The 16,105-nt window shown below is 43.0% G+C and overlaps 1 protein-coding gene across 1 annotated transcript in view; it reads right to left on the bottom strand.

Moving 5' to 3' along the window:
• OTUD7A (OTU deubiquitinase 7A) overlaps positions 1-16,105 on the bottom strand; it is a 373,519-nt gene that overhangs the window by 111,052 nt on the left and 246,362 nt on the right. The gene's annotated exons all lie outside the window — the stretch shown is intronic.

Raw genomic sequence — 16,105 nt, 5'->3', positions numbered from 1 at the left:
CTTGGCAATCCAGCTGCAGGAGTGGGTGGTGGGGGCATGCCTTGTGATTCCTGAGGCTGCAAGGACTTCCAGTGAGCACCAGTGAACTTGTGAGCACAGCTTCTCTGATTTTATGTTTATAAACCTCTAGTTCCCTTTCCTACTTGGAATACTTAGAATGACTTCTGTCTTCTTTATCAAATTCTGGGTAGAGAATTTGGTACTGGAAATGGTTCCAGGAAAGCAGAAACACAAAGATGAGACTAGTTCTCTGATGCTGTAGAAAAGCCAACAGCTGTTATCAATGGACACTGTGATGCAAAGATGGGGTATAAGGAGTGTGGTGGGTGAACTCCCTTGACTGCACTGGGGAGCATGTAGGAAAAATGGTGAACAGTAGGACAATGAGCAGGAAAGACTGGGCTTTGAAAACTGGATGGGATCCTGAGAACACTTAGTGGGTTCTGATGAACCTGGGGCCCTTCACTTTCCAGTTGCCCTGAGCCCCCTGGACCAGCAGAAGCAGCCCGTCCTTCCTTGACCAAGACCAGTGTCCCCCCCTCCCCCGCCCCCAACCCATTGTCTGAAGACCTGGCAATACCTTTTCTGAGCAGATGTGTTTCAGGGAGATGTCCAGTTCACCTTAAAACCCAGGTCTCTTAAAAGTTTCGGACTCATAACTAGGAAGATGGCCTAGGAGAAAGTCCCATACACATCAAAAGAATTCTAAGATTTTTGCCAGTAGAAATCTAGAGTGCATAGGATTAGATTTTACAAATGTTAAACTAAGAATTGACCAAATGCGCCAATGGCAGAAGCAAATAATGTGTTAAAGATGCAGAATCTGGATATGAAGGTCTGGGTGCTGGACGATGGTAAGGGGAGCAGGGCAGGTGTCATGGAACAAGGTGTTACAAATTCCCCAACTGGAGGCTGCAAGGGGCCAGATTCACGATATGGTTTGCATATTTTCTCCCTTGTTTTGTTTTTTTATCTATAGGCATATATTAATCAAATCAAGCCCTTCTCCCTTCCTTGTCATATAACATAAGGTAGATTAGGTGTGATAAAACTCTTAATTCAGTCTTCAATTTATAGTTTACCAAAGATGGGTCATGGTCTCAACCAGGTGAGGAATGAACGCAACTCAAGATGGGTTTGGTGACTTATGGGACTTTGTACATCCTGTAGGTGGTGAGAAGGAAGCACATCTTCAGTTGTATGGGGGAACTGGCAGGACGTGATGTTATTGTGGTTGCTTGTTTAAGTATGGATCAAGGAAATGTGTGGATGAGGATATGAGCAAAGGGATGGACAGTGCCAGAGAATCCATTGCCAGCTCAATCACTGCCTTCCCTACACTCCCCTTTTTCATTTTCCTCTGCAAAGTGGGGCAGAAGCCTGCAGTGACACTTCCCAGAACTGCTTTCCTGATAGGTTCCAGTTTCTAAAGAAGAAGCACTCATGCAAGGTTTGCAAGGCTGCAAGAAGGAGAAGCCAGCTCCAAGGCCAGCTGTGAGCAGACAGAGGTCCCAGGGCAATTCCAGTAGCCTGTGAATCACAGCTGCCTCTAGGAGAGTGCCTGCAAAGGAGCTGCTTTGTGCTTGGTGCAGTAGGTAGCCACAGCAGCAGCCTTGCCCCTCTGACATTCCTGAGGTTGATGGTGATTCCCCACTCACTTGCTTCTCTCTGTGGCATCCCTGACCTTTGCCCCATCAACCCTTCCAATGGTGGCACAAACCTCTAAGTGCCTGTATTAAAATCCATCTCACTTGCAAATCTGAATGTCTTAGGTGTTCCTAACAGTGCTCTGGCTGCATTGATACATGTGTATACATATATGTCTCTCTCTGTGTTTAATATATATTACATATGTATCTGTGGATGATTATTTGAGCTTGGAGAAAAATGTGGAAGGATACATATTAGGTTGTTAATATGGGTTTCTAGTAGTTGATGGTGATATGTATAGAAAAGAGAAGGAGAGTGTAGGGCAAGACAAGTGAAAAAGAATACTTTCTAGAAACAAATGGTATGTATATTATGATCCCATTATGCAAAATTATGTATCTGTGTGTATGTATGTGGATGAAGACATTAAAATAGGGAAAGTTAGGAGGGGTCAGAGTAGACATTTTGCAGGAATTCTATACTGGTCCACCCTATACCCTCTCTGGGGAGGAGGTCTTGTAGCCAGTTACTATTATGTGATTGTCATCTAACCCTTAATATTAGTCTAGGAGCATATCTATTTATCCAGCTTCTTTCCTCCAAGGTAGAAGGACCATGGAAGTGCAGGGGTATGGAGAGAGACCAGAGGGACTAGACAGATGGTGGACCCTGTCTGGCAGGAGCCATCAGCCTCATCTCTGATGGTTCATTTCTTTAAAATGAACTTTTTAAAAAATTGAAGTATAATTAACATTCAGTGTTATATTAGTTTCAGGTGTAAAATATAATGATTCAATGATTCTATGCATTTCTCAGTGCTCATCACAGTAAATGTACTCTTAATCCCCTTTATCTATTTCACCACCCCCTCCTTCCCTCTGGCAACAAGCAGTTTGTTCTCTGTATTTAAGAGTCTTTTTTTTTGTTTGCCTTTTTTCATTGTTGTTCATTTGTTTTGTTTCTTAAATTCCACATATGAGTGAAATCATATGGTATTTGTCTTTCTCTGTCTGACTTACTTCACTTAGCATTTAGCATTACACCCTCTAGGTCCATCTCTGTTGTTACAAATGGCAGTATCTCATTTTTTTTTATGGTTGAGTTTATATATTTATACACACACACCACATTTTCTTTATGCATTCACCTATGGATAGGAGTACTTGTGTTACTCCCTTATTTTGGCTATTGTAAATAATACTTCAATAAAGATAGAGCTGCATATATCTTTTCAAATTAGTGTTTTCATTCTCAACAACGAAAAACTAGGAGCTTTCCCTCTAAGATTCAAGATAGGGATGTCCACTCTCACCACTTTTATTCAAAATAATACTGGAAGTTTTAGCCATAGCAATCAGACAAGAAAAAGATCAGCCTCTAAATTGGTAAGGAATAAGTAAAACTGTTGCTATTTGCAGATGACCTGATCCCATATGTAGAAAACTCTAAAGATTCCACCAAAAAACTACTAGAACTGATAAATGAATTCAGTCAAGTCCCAAGATACAAATTAACATACAGAAATCTGTTCTATTTCTACATACTGATAATAAAATAGCAAAAAGAGAAATTAAGAAAACAATCCCATTTATAATTGCACCAAAAATAATAAAATACCTAGGAATGAACTTAACCAAGAAGGAGACCTGTACTCTGATAACTATAAAACACTTAGAAAGTAATTGAAGATGATATAAACAAATGGAAAGATATTCCATGCTCGCAGAATGGGAGAACAAATATTGAAACACCCATGCTACTCAAAGCAATCTAAGATTGAATGCAATCCCTATCAAAATACCAACATGTTTCACAGAACTAGGACAAATAATACTAAAATTTGTGTAGAATCACAAAAGACCCTGAATAGCCAATGCCATCTTAAAAAGAAGAACGGTGCACTGGGTGTTATATGCAACTAACGAAGCATCGAGCTTTACATCGGAAACCAGGGATGTACTGTATGGTGACTAACATAATATAATAAAAAAAACATTAAAAAAATAAAGAAGAACAAAGCTGGTGGTATCACAATCCCCCATGTCAAGATATACTACAAATCAAAACAGTGTGGTACTGGCACAAAAACAGACACAAAGATCAATGGAATAAGAGGAATTTAACTTGGATGGAAGTCTATAATCTATACGTACAGTGTATATAGCTCAACTATTTATATATTTAAAACATGGCTATGGTGTATTAAATGTCAAGTCCTCATATGACTGAGAACAGGGTTTTCTACACCAACACCTCCCAGGGCTGTCTGTAAGGCAGACATTCAGTCTTGATGTCCTGTAAATCAACCCATGTGATCAGAGGTGGGTGGGTGAGGGTGGCAAGAGCAGCAAGTGTCCAGCATGAGGTTCTGGCCACAGACCCTCCGTGAACCTGCTCCATGACCTTGGGCAATTTCTACTGCTTCTTTGAGTCCTACTTTAGGCAACCTTAAGGAGAGATGGTTGAAATTCACCTCAATACGGTTCTCTCTAAATCTTCAGATTCTTTTTTTTTTTTTTAAAGATTTTATTTATTTGACAGAGATAGAGACAGCAAGCGAGAGAGGGAACACAAGCAGGGGGAGTGGGAGAGGAAGAAGCAGGCTCATAGCGGAGGAGCCTGATGTGGGGCTCGATCCCATGACGCCGGGATCACGCCCTGAGCTGAAGGCAGACGCTTAACCGCTGTGCCACCCAGGCGCCCCTAAATCTTCAGATTCTGAAAGTTAAAGAACAAGGTAGGAGGATAGTGGCTTCCACTGTTATTCAGAGACTCAGCTGGAAATAAGGTAAAAATGCCAGTAACAAACACATGGATTTCAGGGAAGGCCACTGGACCCCAAAATCCAAAATCAACACTCTTTATTATCTATTAGAACTGATTAAAGAAAACCCACCACTACCAAGTGCTGGGGAGGATGTGGATCAACTGAAAATTTCATACATTGGGAACGCATTACGACACAGCCACTTTTGAAACCCGTTTGTCAGTTCTTTATAAAGTTGAACATACACTTACCCCATGATTCAGCAATCTCATTCCTAGGTATTTACTGAAGAAAAATGAAGACTTACGTTCACATGAAAACCTTTATGCATATGCTTACAGTGGTTTTATTCATAAATACCAAAAATAGGAAACAGCTCAAATGTTCTTCAGCTGGAAAATGGATTAAAAAAACCCCCGTGGTACCTCCTTACAATGGAATATTACTCAGCAGCAAGAACGAACAAACCACTGACTCATGCAGAAATGTGAATGAATCTTAAATGCGATGGGCTAACTAAATAAAGCAATATATTGTAAAAGAAAAAAAAAAGATAAAAGTGCCAGTAACACATACAACCGTGAAATCAAAGTAGGCCACAGGACACAAGAAATCAAATTGACACTCTTTATTATATGGAAACAGTGGCCACTAAGACAAAGGGGTAGAGGGTTTAATGATGACACAGATACCTTGCTACACTCACTGCTGCAACCTGCTCCCCCTCCCATCATTTCCTGAGTCCCTCTTGCCTTCATGTCCCTTCATTCACCCCAGTGACAGACCCTGTAACTGCACCAATGGCCTCCTGCAGATACTCAGAGGTGATCACTACCTTCTTCCACACATTCTTCATTTATTATCAGGGATACCACCCCCTTTGATCTGCCTCCTTTATACTCATAGCCCCTTTTGGGTCTCCTTTGCTGGATTCTTCTCATACTCCTGGCCTCCACTTGCTGAAAGACCTCCAGCCCTGGGACCACTTTTCTTGCCCACCTGTGCTCGCCATCTGGGAGACCCATCAAGCCCCTCCTGGTGAGTGCCATTTGGTAAGTGTGCACAACCTCCCCTGGAATTTTGTCATTGGGCCAGCTCTTGACTTGAATATCCAGCTCCTGACTCAACACCTCAACCGTGATGTCCTACAAAAATCGCTATGTTGAGGCCATAACCACCAAGGTGACTGTACTTGGAGATAGGGAGAAAATCAAAGGTTAAATGAGTTCCTAAAGGTTGGGACCCCAATCTGATATGGCTGGTGTCCTTATAAAAAGAGGAGGAGACAGAAGAAATACCTCTTCCCCCACCATCCAGTTCCTGACACTTTGTTATGGCTTCTGGAGCAAACTCATACAGATGTCCAAGAGCTTCCCAGGCCTAACATGGTTTGAGCCAAAGACTTGAGTTTCCTCCATACTCTGGCTTCACGGAGATCCACTTTTACGTGAAAGTTCTTGCTGTCATCTTTGACTCTGTTCTTGTTCTCATACTCCACATCAGCCAAGCCTTTCAGCGTGACTTTAAAATATACATTCTTGATCTAGTCCTGTCTCAGAATATCTACCATTCCCACCCCAGGTAAGCTTCATCTCTTGCTGGATTGTTGCAAGAATCTTCTGGCTCCTTCCACTTCTGTGTGCCCTGCAGCCTGTTCACAGGTCAGCCAGAGTGATCCTGTGGAAATGGAAATCTTGTCATATTCCTCTCCTTTTCAACCCCAGAGACTTCCAATCACTTTCCAACTGAGTCCAGAGTTCTCGCCATCAACTACTGACCCTACCGTCTCTGGCTCCTGGGCACCCTGGGGCAACCCCATGAGGTTACCTCTTCTTCCTCTTGGGAATACAGTCACTTTGGTCACCCGGTCAGGACTTTCTCGCCAGAGGGCCATAGTATACCCTCTTCCTTCTGCTCTGAACACTAGTACCCGAAATATCTGTATTGCTTTCTCCTTTACTTCATTGTGGTTTCTCTCCTGGGATTACACCTCATCAGAGAGGTTCTTCCTGATCATTCCACGTAAAATGCCAGGTACCCTGGGCTCCAGCAATTCCATTTCTAGGTACATACCCTGGAGATATGCCTCTATTTCTGCCATATGCATTAAGAAGCCCCAAGAAAAATGTGCACAGCAGCCTGCTTCATAACAGAAGTAAGAAACAATCCAAATGCTTGTGGAAAGTAGAATTGACAAATGCATTTTGGTCTATTCCAATGATGGAATACTATGCAGCAATGGAAAATCAATGCACCTTCCCACAGCAACATGGGTGGCTCTTAGGAGCATACTGTTGCTGTAAAGAAGAAAGTTCTAAAGACTCACACAGTCTCAATCTATTTATATAAAGGTCAAAACATGCACTACTAACCAGCATATTGACTAGCAATGCAGACATCCATGGTAAAGGTCAAGGTGAACAAGGGAATACAAGAAAATACAACCTCCAGGGTGGGGGTTGCCACTGAGGGGAGAGGTAATGTGATGCGGGTAGAGAGCAGAGAGTTTCAAAAATACATTATTTTTACAATCAGTTTTGAGAGATATGACTTTGTGTCATCTCAGTGTTTAATAAAAATAATGTACTAGTTAGGGTAGGTATGGTAATTAGGAGACCGGCCCAACCCATTCAGTAGCTTTAAGAAAAAAGATATATTCCTTTCTCACAAAGCAGTCCAGGATGGGAGGCCAGGACCGTGGTGGCTCCCCTCCCCACAGCCATCCGGGGACCCTGGTGCCACCTGCAATGGGGGACTCCCAAGGCTGGTGTGGGGGCCCTGGCCCACTCAGCCAGAGCGGGGAGAGGACAGAGGAGCACACACTTGTCCCTTACTTCACTGCGGTCACTCCTTGAACCTCATTTCCTCAGGAAATGTACATTCAGTTTAGAAGAACTGAAAGAAGAGATATCACAACATCCTCAGGATTCTCTTGAAGGGACAGGATCACAAAAGACTTTTAGTTCCTTGTGTTGTTGTATTTTCTTAATTTTTTTTCAATGAGTTCATACTAATGTTAAATTATCCACGGAAATTCATTGACCTGAATGCCTGGCGGACACGATTTGTTTGTCTAGGTAACTAATTATCTCCTTTTTGGTTTGCTTTTAATGAATATGCACATAGCCAAACACGGAAATAAATGGTAGATTCAACCATTTCAAACAACTGGTTAAATAATACAGAAAAGTAAATTAAGGTAGTCAATTTTGGCATTGAGTCATGACTATTTTGTGTTACTCTGCAAAGGAAGTATTGAAACTACCGACGTCAAAGTGATGTACAGGTACTCTAATTAGTTTATTTATCTCATAAAGGTATAAAATAATTCTAAAAAAACTTTCAATTTGGTCATATATATATCAATTGAATAAAAAGAAAGCAATTTCTGTATATATCAGACACTAACTCATTTACTGATTTAATACACAAATGAAAGTATTTTATTATTGTATGAATACATATGTGCATATGTCCTTACAGTCTGAGAAGTTCTATTTTTGGATCTCACACACTCCGGAGCTTATTATAAACAGAGCATAACTTTTAAGTATTTCCAAATGCTTGGGCTCTCTATACTCAGGAGGCAATTAATCTAAACAGGGATACCACGATATGTGATAAACCATTTTCAGAGTAGCTGAAGGAATATCTTAACTGGACAGTCAAAAGTTACAGGACAGGGATGGCTCCCATGCCACACTCTAAAGAAAGCCACGGATCCACTCTGTGGGCTCCCAGTTCAGGCAGGTACCCATGGGTGCTGATGATATAAATATGAATGAGAACCCATGTGTGCTTCTTAAGAGGCTGCCAGAGCGAGAGGTAAGACAGGCATGCAAACACCTGCTGTGGACCGAGGTAGAAGAGAAGTGTGTATGGAGAGCTGGGGGTCTACAGAGGGGACCATGTGCCCCATTATTTGTGAATGAGGCTGGCGCTTCCCAGAAGAGGAACAGGAAGGGCAGTGCAGGGAAAGAGCATATACGAAGTCTTGGAGGCTTGCAAAACCACTCTTTGCCCCACGAGTTGTACAGATGTGCTGGGGTTCCAGGGAGGTGGGAGCTGATCAGGAAAAAAAGAAATGGCCATGAAGTGGCACATAGGAGCTTTATGGGGTGATGCCTGCATGTGGGAAGTTTCTCACAGGAGGAGGCTATGCACCAGAGACCGCCTGCATCTCTACTCAGAAGGAAGGAGGGCAGGGGAACTCCCAGGAGAGAGGGGGACAGAGGGGAGGCTTCCGTGTCCAGGTGATGTCACTCAGCAACACTGTGGGGAGTCTGGGTCAGAGAGGTCCAAGGGCAGCAGCAGCCTGGGCTCTCATAGCCACAGGCTCTATGCTATCAATGGCCAGCAGATGCTGGGGGGAAGATTCACGGGGAATGCAAAGCAGGAAGGCTCTCAATGTATAAAAATCTGCTTAAGTGGGCTATGTTTAAAACAAACGGATGTGTGAAAGTTTTGAGTTTGGGCTGGCAGGTTTGGAGTGAAGGGGACTCTGCCTGCAGGGAAGAAACAACCTGCTTAGGAGCCAACACACAGATCTTTGGCTCATTTATAAAACAGGAGGTCAGCAGGGCTGCCCTACAGAGTTTGACCCGAGAGGACCAAAGTGATACTCTCTCAGGAGGAGTTCTAAAAATACATGTTTTGATTTCCAAGTCTGAGATAGATTTTGTAAAAATATCACTTGTTTTAGAGGACAAATACATGAATTCAGCGGCTGGCTGTACCAAGTCACCCACCCTGCCTTGGTCCCTGGTGTCCAAACAACACCATCCCTACTATTGCTTCCAAGGGGGTGGAGACCTACCCCCATGAAACCTCGTGGCACAGAAAGCAGAGCTGACTTGTGGCTCGATCTTCCCTGCAGCCAAGCCCCAAGCTACTCACTGCAGCCAGCAGCCACAACTTCATCAACTAAAGTCAGGTCTCCCAGCCTTTAATCTTAAAATCGCATTTTATAAAGCATCTGAATGCTGATTTTCATAAAGTCAAAGACAGTTAAGTCAACTGCCAAAATGAAAGATTCAGTTCTGATAATTAAGGGGTGCTTTGCTGAGATTGACAGCCACCCTCTAATGTGGGTGACTGTCCATGCTGAGTGTGCAACCTCACTCTGCATTCCGTGCCTTTGATCTGCACGGTATTTAAGAAAGAAATGCACTTCATTCAGTTAAACTGTTTCAGTTAAAAATTCCCAAGGCAGCTTTTTAAAACTGAAATCAGACCGAATCCTGAAGATGTGAGAAATAAATCACTGTATATTTCGTGGGTGTTGGCCAACCTGGTAGAGTCTGGTAGACACCAGGTAGAGACTCAATTATTTGTGGTTTCTAAAGAAATCCTTCTAGCTCTTTCCATCCAATTCTACCAGGGAGCCTGCTAGCTCCCCTCCCACAGCGTGTATACATGGTAGCAATGGAGAATCCTCAGCTACAGAGTCCAGGCTTCACAAAGCAGCCAGGTTCTTCCCTGGGGACCTGGGGGACTCTGCAGGAAGATTGCCCCACTGAGCCCCTGGCATAGTTAGACACCCGCCGTGGGCCATTCATCAGTCCACACAACTGAGACAGAGAGGCTGCTTGGCCTCCCAGGGTATTTTCTGCTTGTTCAGATTGAGAGAAATCCTGCCGGGACCCTATGTCTACAAAATGGTCAAAAAAGAATGATGTAAAGATCGGGATTCTGGACAGCAGAGCCTGTCCTCTGGTGGAGAAGGCAGTGTGGCCAGGAGAAGAGGACTGAGCTGGCTGCAGGTGCAGAGCCCGCTGTGACATCGAAGGCCTGAGGGCCAGGGACCTGGTCTTGCCCATGAGGCCTGTGTGTGCACCCAGCAGGGATTCAGGGGGTGCTCTGTGCATGGACTGTGCAAGGTGGGGTGGGGCAAAGATGCAGGATTTGATTTTGGGAGAGACTAGACCATTGGCAGACTCACAAGCTGCAGAAAGAATGTTCTGACATTTTTTTATTTAATTAAAAAAATTGTGGCATCCCTTATACACAGTGGAGTGAATGCCCAGATCCATGCTGTTTGGACTCTGGACTCTGGTCGAGCGCACACACATGTGTAACCACCGCTGCAGTCTGGAGCTGGACCACGTCTGTAATACCCAGGAGGGCATTGTGTCCCCTTCCAGCCAATACCTCTGCAGTAGTTTCCTGTTGCTGTGTAATGAATGGTCACACGGATAGTGGCCAAAGGTCCAGTGGGCTCGGCTGGCTTCTCGGCTCTGAGTCTCACAAGGCTGCATTTCTTCCTGGAGGCTCTCGAAGGGCATCCTGCTCCAGGCTCATTCCCGTTGTGGCAGGATTCAGGTCCATGCAGCAATAGCATGAACTCCTCCGTTCCTTGGGGGCTGTCAGCTGAGGGTCATCATCACCCCCAGAGACTACCTTGTTCCTTGGCCAGCGGCCCCTTCCTCCATCTTCAAGGCAGCAATGGGGGTTAAGTCCTCTTCACACGTCGGATCTCTCTGATCTTTCTTTTCACATCTCTTGGAGTCTTCTGCCTTCCTCTTCCGCTTAAGGGCAGAAGATGAGTGTGGTCCCTCCCGCCTCCCCCAGATAATCCAGAAAAATCTCTCTATCTAAGTCAGCCGATTAGCAACCCGCATTTCATCTGCAAAGTCCCTCTACAGGGGTCCCTAGATCAGTATCTGATTGTATATCCAGGAACGGGAATCCCGGGGGCATCTTTGGAATCCTGCCTACCACACAGCCCCTGTTTTTGAGTTCCATTTAAATGGAGTCATGCAATACTTGCTTTGCTGTGTCCGGCCTGTTTGCTCAGATTAAGATCTCTGAGATCCACCCATGTGGTAGCAGGCATGAATAGTTCATTTCTTTTTATTGCTGAGTAGAATTCCATTGTATGGATACACTGCACTGAGTTTATCCATTTACTTTTCGAGAGGTTTGAGGGTGGTTTTTAGATTTAGGTGATTATGAATAAAGCTGTTATGAACATTCACATACAAGCTGTTTTGTGGACACATGTTTCTTCAGTAAATACCCAAGAGGAGAATGGCTGGATCAAGGGGAGAGTGTATAGTTAACTTATAAGAAGCCATCAAACTGTTTTTCAAAGCAGTTTTATTATTTTGCTTTCTTACCAGCATTTTTTCCACATTCTTCTACCACTTGGTATTGTCAGTCTTCTTAATTTTAACCATTGTGGTAAGTGTGTGGTCATATCGCATTGTGGTTTCAATTTCTATTTCTCTGATGACTGATTTAAGAATCTTTTCCTGTGCATACTGGTCATTCACCTATGTTCTTTTTCAAAAGCCTTCCACTCACTTTTTTATTGGGTTATTTGTATTTTCATAATTAAATTGCAGTTGTTACTTACATATTATTTACATATTATATCATATTTATTAATTACATTGTTATTTTATATGTTTATAAATTATGATTAATTTGTGGTTGTTATTTATACAAGTACTTTATCAGATATATGTTTTATATCTCAGTTTGTGGCTCTTATCTTGACAGTGTCTTTGGAATGAACAGACATTTTTTAAATTTTTGATGAAATTCAATTTATCACTTATTTTCCCTTTCATAGTTAGTCCTTTTTTTGACCTCTCTAGAACATGTTTGCCAACTCCAGGGACAAGATTTTTTTCTTCTATGCTTTCTTCTAGAAGCTTTATAGTTTTTTACATTGAGGTCTATAACCTACCTTCAAGTTACCTGTATCTATGGTGTGAGGCAGAGGGTCAACCTTTCCTGTTCTACCTGTCCTCCTCCACCCCCCGCCTCATTTTCTATATTATTTTATAGTTATTCCAGCACCTTTGGTTGAAAAGACTTTTTCTCTTCTCTTAATGAGTTTTTTTTTTAAACAACCTCAATTAATGGCCAGCATGGGGCTCTGTCTGGACTCTCTCCTGTTCCACAATGCACTGCTTGTCTCTCCTGACCTGAGCACCACACCATCCTGATTACTGCAGCCGGAAGTCAGGCACTGGAAGGCCTCCAGCTCTACTCTCCCACTGTAGGGCTGTCCTACCTCAGGTCCTCAGAGAGTCAATAAATCCCAATCAAATTCCAGCACTTTGTTTTTTTGAGAAACTGATAAGCCAATTCTAAAATTTCTATGGAGATGATCTATATTTTACACTTTACTTTTAAATTTTTAAATTTAAATTCAATTTAGTTAGTATATAGTTTATTCCTAGTTTCAGTGGCATATAACACCCAGTGCTCATTACATCACATGCCCTCCCTGATGCCCATCCCCCAGTTACCCCATCCCCCAGCCACCTCCCCTCCAGCAACCCTCAGTTTGTTTTCTAGAGTGAACAGTTTCTTATAGTTTGCTTCCCTCTCTGTTTTCCTCTAATTTTATTTTTCCTTCCCTTCCCCTATGTTCATCTTAGATTCCACTTGGCTCTCTAAAGAATGGAACAGAGAGAAGGCAGGCAGCAGACTGTGGTACTTGGACTGTGGGTCCTAAAGGAGAGGCTAGGCCTTCTTGACGGGGAGCCAAGCAGGAATTCCTGACAGACTGGCTGTGGAGGGTCAGTGAAGGTACAAGGCTTGAATTTAGAAGAAAGATGGCAGAGGAGTAAGTGACCCTATTTCAGCCAGTCCTCTGAAACTAGCTGGGGATCTACCAGACCATTCTGAACACCCACGAAATGAGTCTGAGATGTAAGAATATATATCTGGATCTCTACAAACAGAATATCTCCAGCGGTTGGTCTCGAGGTATGAAGGGCAGAGCCATGATTCTGCACGCAGATATCAGAAGATACACAGGAGGGGGAGGGAGCCGCCATAAGCTGGTGCCGGGAAGGTGACATAACACCGGAGCACAAAAGCGTCCCGAGCTGGGACTGGGCACAGACTCGCAGACTGGCAGCAGCAGGAAAAGGACTTTAGTCCAGCCCCCTGACAGGATCCAGGAGCTGCGGGTACACATTAGTGAACCAGGGGTGGCTGTGGTTTTAGAAACACAAAAGGCAGAGACATGCCTGGCCCTGGGATCGACCTCTGGGAGTGTTGCTGTGGGGTGCACAACCAGGGTGCCTGCGGTTTTTAGCAGCACAGACAGAAAAGGAGACCGTGTGTCCTGGAGAGCCCACTGAAGAGCAGACTGCGATCTCTCTGCTCTGAGACAGAGGTTTGGATGCCATCACTTCTGCTCTGACTCTTGAAAGAGATGCAGAAAGCTGCCAGGGAAAGCTGCAGAGAACAAAAGCCCCAAAAAACGCTTTTCACTGAGTCCACCCCCCATCCCCAACAGGGGGCAGGACAACTCTGCCCAAACAGGGTTGCTGAGTAACAGTGCAGCACACCCCTCTCCCAGAAGACAGGCTGGAAGAACAAGAGGACAACAAACCTAGAGTCCCTATAAAACAGGTGCATCTTCCTAGGGTCGTGGTCAATACTTTGGACTCTGTACATTCCCTCAACCACCCCTCCCCAGAATGACTAAGAGGAGGAACCCCCAACAAAGACAAGAACCAGAAAGTGTGGCCTGTGCCACCGACCTACTGGATATGGATATAAGCAAGATGTCAGAAATAGACTTCAGAATAACAATTATGAAGTTGTTACCTAGGCTTGAGAAAAATACTAGTGACAATATAGAATCTCTAAGGGCAGAAATGAGATCTAATCAGGCTGAATTTAAAAATGCTATGAATGAAATGCAGTCTAAACTGGATGCTCTGACTGCCAGGGTAAACGAGGCAGAAGAACAAATTAGTGAGCTAGAAGATAAGATGATAGAAAAGAAGGAAACTGAGGAGGCATGGGAAAAACAGCTTAAAGCCCAAGAAATCAGACTGAGGGAGATTAACGACACCATGAAACATTCCAATGTCAGAATTATTGGGATCCCTGAGGGGGTGGAGAGAGAAAGAGCTCTAGAACATATATTTGAGCAAATCGTAGCTGAGAACTTCCCTAATCTGGGGAAGGAAACAAGCATTCATGTCCGAGAGGCAGACAGGACCCCTCCCAAGATCAACGAGAACAGACCAACGACCTAACATTCACAAACAATTCACAAACTTTAGATTCAAGGAAACAATCTTGAAAGTAGTGAGGGGGAAGAGATTTCTTATGAACAGAAGGAGGAACATCAGAATAATACAGACCTGTCCACAGAGACCTGGCAAGCCAGAAAGGGCTGGCAAGACATATTCAGGGTACTAAATAAGAAGAACATACAGCCAAGGATACTGTATACAGCAAGGCTGTCATTCAGAATGGATGGAGAGACAAGGAGCTTCCAAGACCGGCAGAAACTGAAAGAGTATGTGACCACCAAGCCAGCCCTGCAACAAATACTAAGGGGGTTCTATAAAAGAAGAAAGACCCCAAGAGTAATACAGACCAGAAATTTACAGAGACAATCTATAGAAACAAGGACTTCACACACAACATGATGGCAATAAAATCATATCTTCCAATAATCACTCTCAACGTTAACAGCCTAAACACTCCCATGAAACAGCACAGGGTTGCAGAATGGATAAAAAGACATGACCCATCCATATGCTGCCTACAAGAGACTCATTTTGAACCTAAAGATACCTCCAAACTGAAAGTGAGGGGGTGGAGAACCACTTATCATGCCATCAGACCTCAAAAGAAAGCTGGGGTAGCAATTCTTGTATCAGACAAATTAGATTTTAAGCTAAAGACTGTAGTAAGAGTTACAAAAGGACACTATATCACTTTTAAAGGGTCTATCCAACAAGAACATCTAACAATTGTAAATATCTATGCCCCCAACATGGAGCAGCCAACTACATAAGCCAACTGTTAACCAAAATAAAGAACCATATTGATAATAATACTTTAATAGCAGAAGACCTCAACACTCCACTCTCAGTAATAGACAGATCATGTGAGCAGAAGATCAAAAAAGAAACAAGAGCTTTGAATAACACTCTGGACCAGATGGACTTCACAGATATATACAGAACATCCCACCCTAAAACAACAGAATACTCATTCTTCTGGAAAACACACGGAGCTTTCTCCAGAATAGACCACATACTGGGTCACAAATCAGATCTCAACTAATACCAAAAGTCTGAGATTATTCCCTGCATATTCTCAGACCACAGTGCTTTGAAACTGGAACTCAATCACAAGGAAAAAATTGTAAGGAATTCAAATACTTGGAAGCTAAAGACCATCCTGCTTAAGAATGTTTGGGTCAAAGAGGAAATTAAAGAAGAACTTAAACAATTCATGGAAACCAATGAGAATGAAAGCACATCGGTCCAAAACCTGTGGGATACTGCAAAGGCAGTGCTAAGGGGAAAACACATAGTTATCCAAGCCTCACTCAAAAAAATAGAAAAATCCTGAATACACAAGCTAAACTTACACCTAAAGGAACTGGAGAAAGAACAGCAAATAAAACCTAAACCAAGCAGGAGAAGAGAAATAATAAAGATTAGAGTAGAGATCAATGAATTAGAAACCAGAAATACAGTAGAGCACATCAATGAAACTAGAAGCTCGTTCTTTGAAAGACTTAATAAGATCGATAAACTACTGGCCAGACTTATACAAAAGAAAAGAGAAAGGACCCAAATTAATAAAATCGTGAATGAAAGTGGAGAGATCATGAATAACACCAAGGAAATAGAAACAGATATTAGAAATTATTATCAGCAACTATATGCCAATAAATTAAGCAAGCTGGAA

This window comes from Ursus arctos, unplaced genomic scaffold, assembly GCF_023065955.2.
Source record: "Ursus arctos isolate Adak ecotype North America unplaced genomic scaffold, UrsArc2.0 scaffold_28, whole genome shotgun sequence".
NCBI classification, from domain to species: Eukaryota; Metazoa; Chordata; class Mammalia; order Carnivora; family Ursidae; genus Ursus; species Ursus arctos.
Note: the sequence above shows the minus strand (reverse complement) of the source record. Positions and strands in the feature narration are given on the sequence as shown.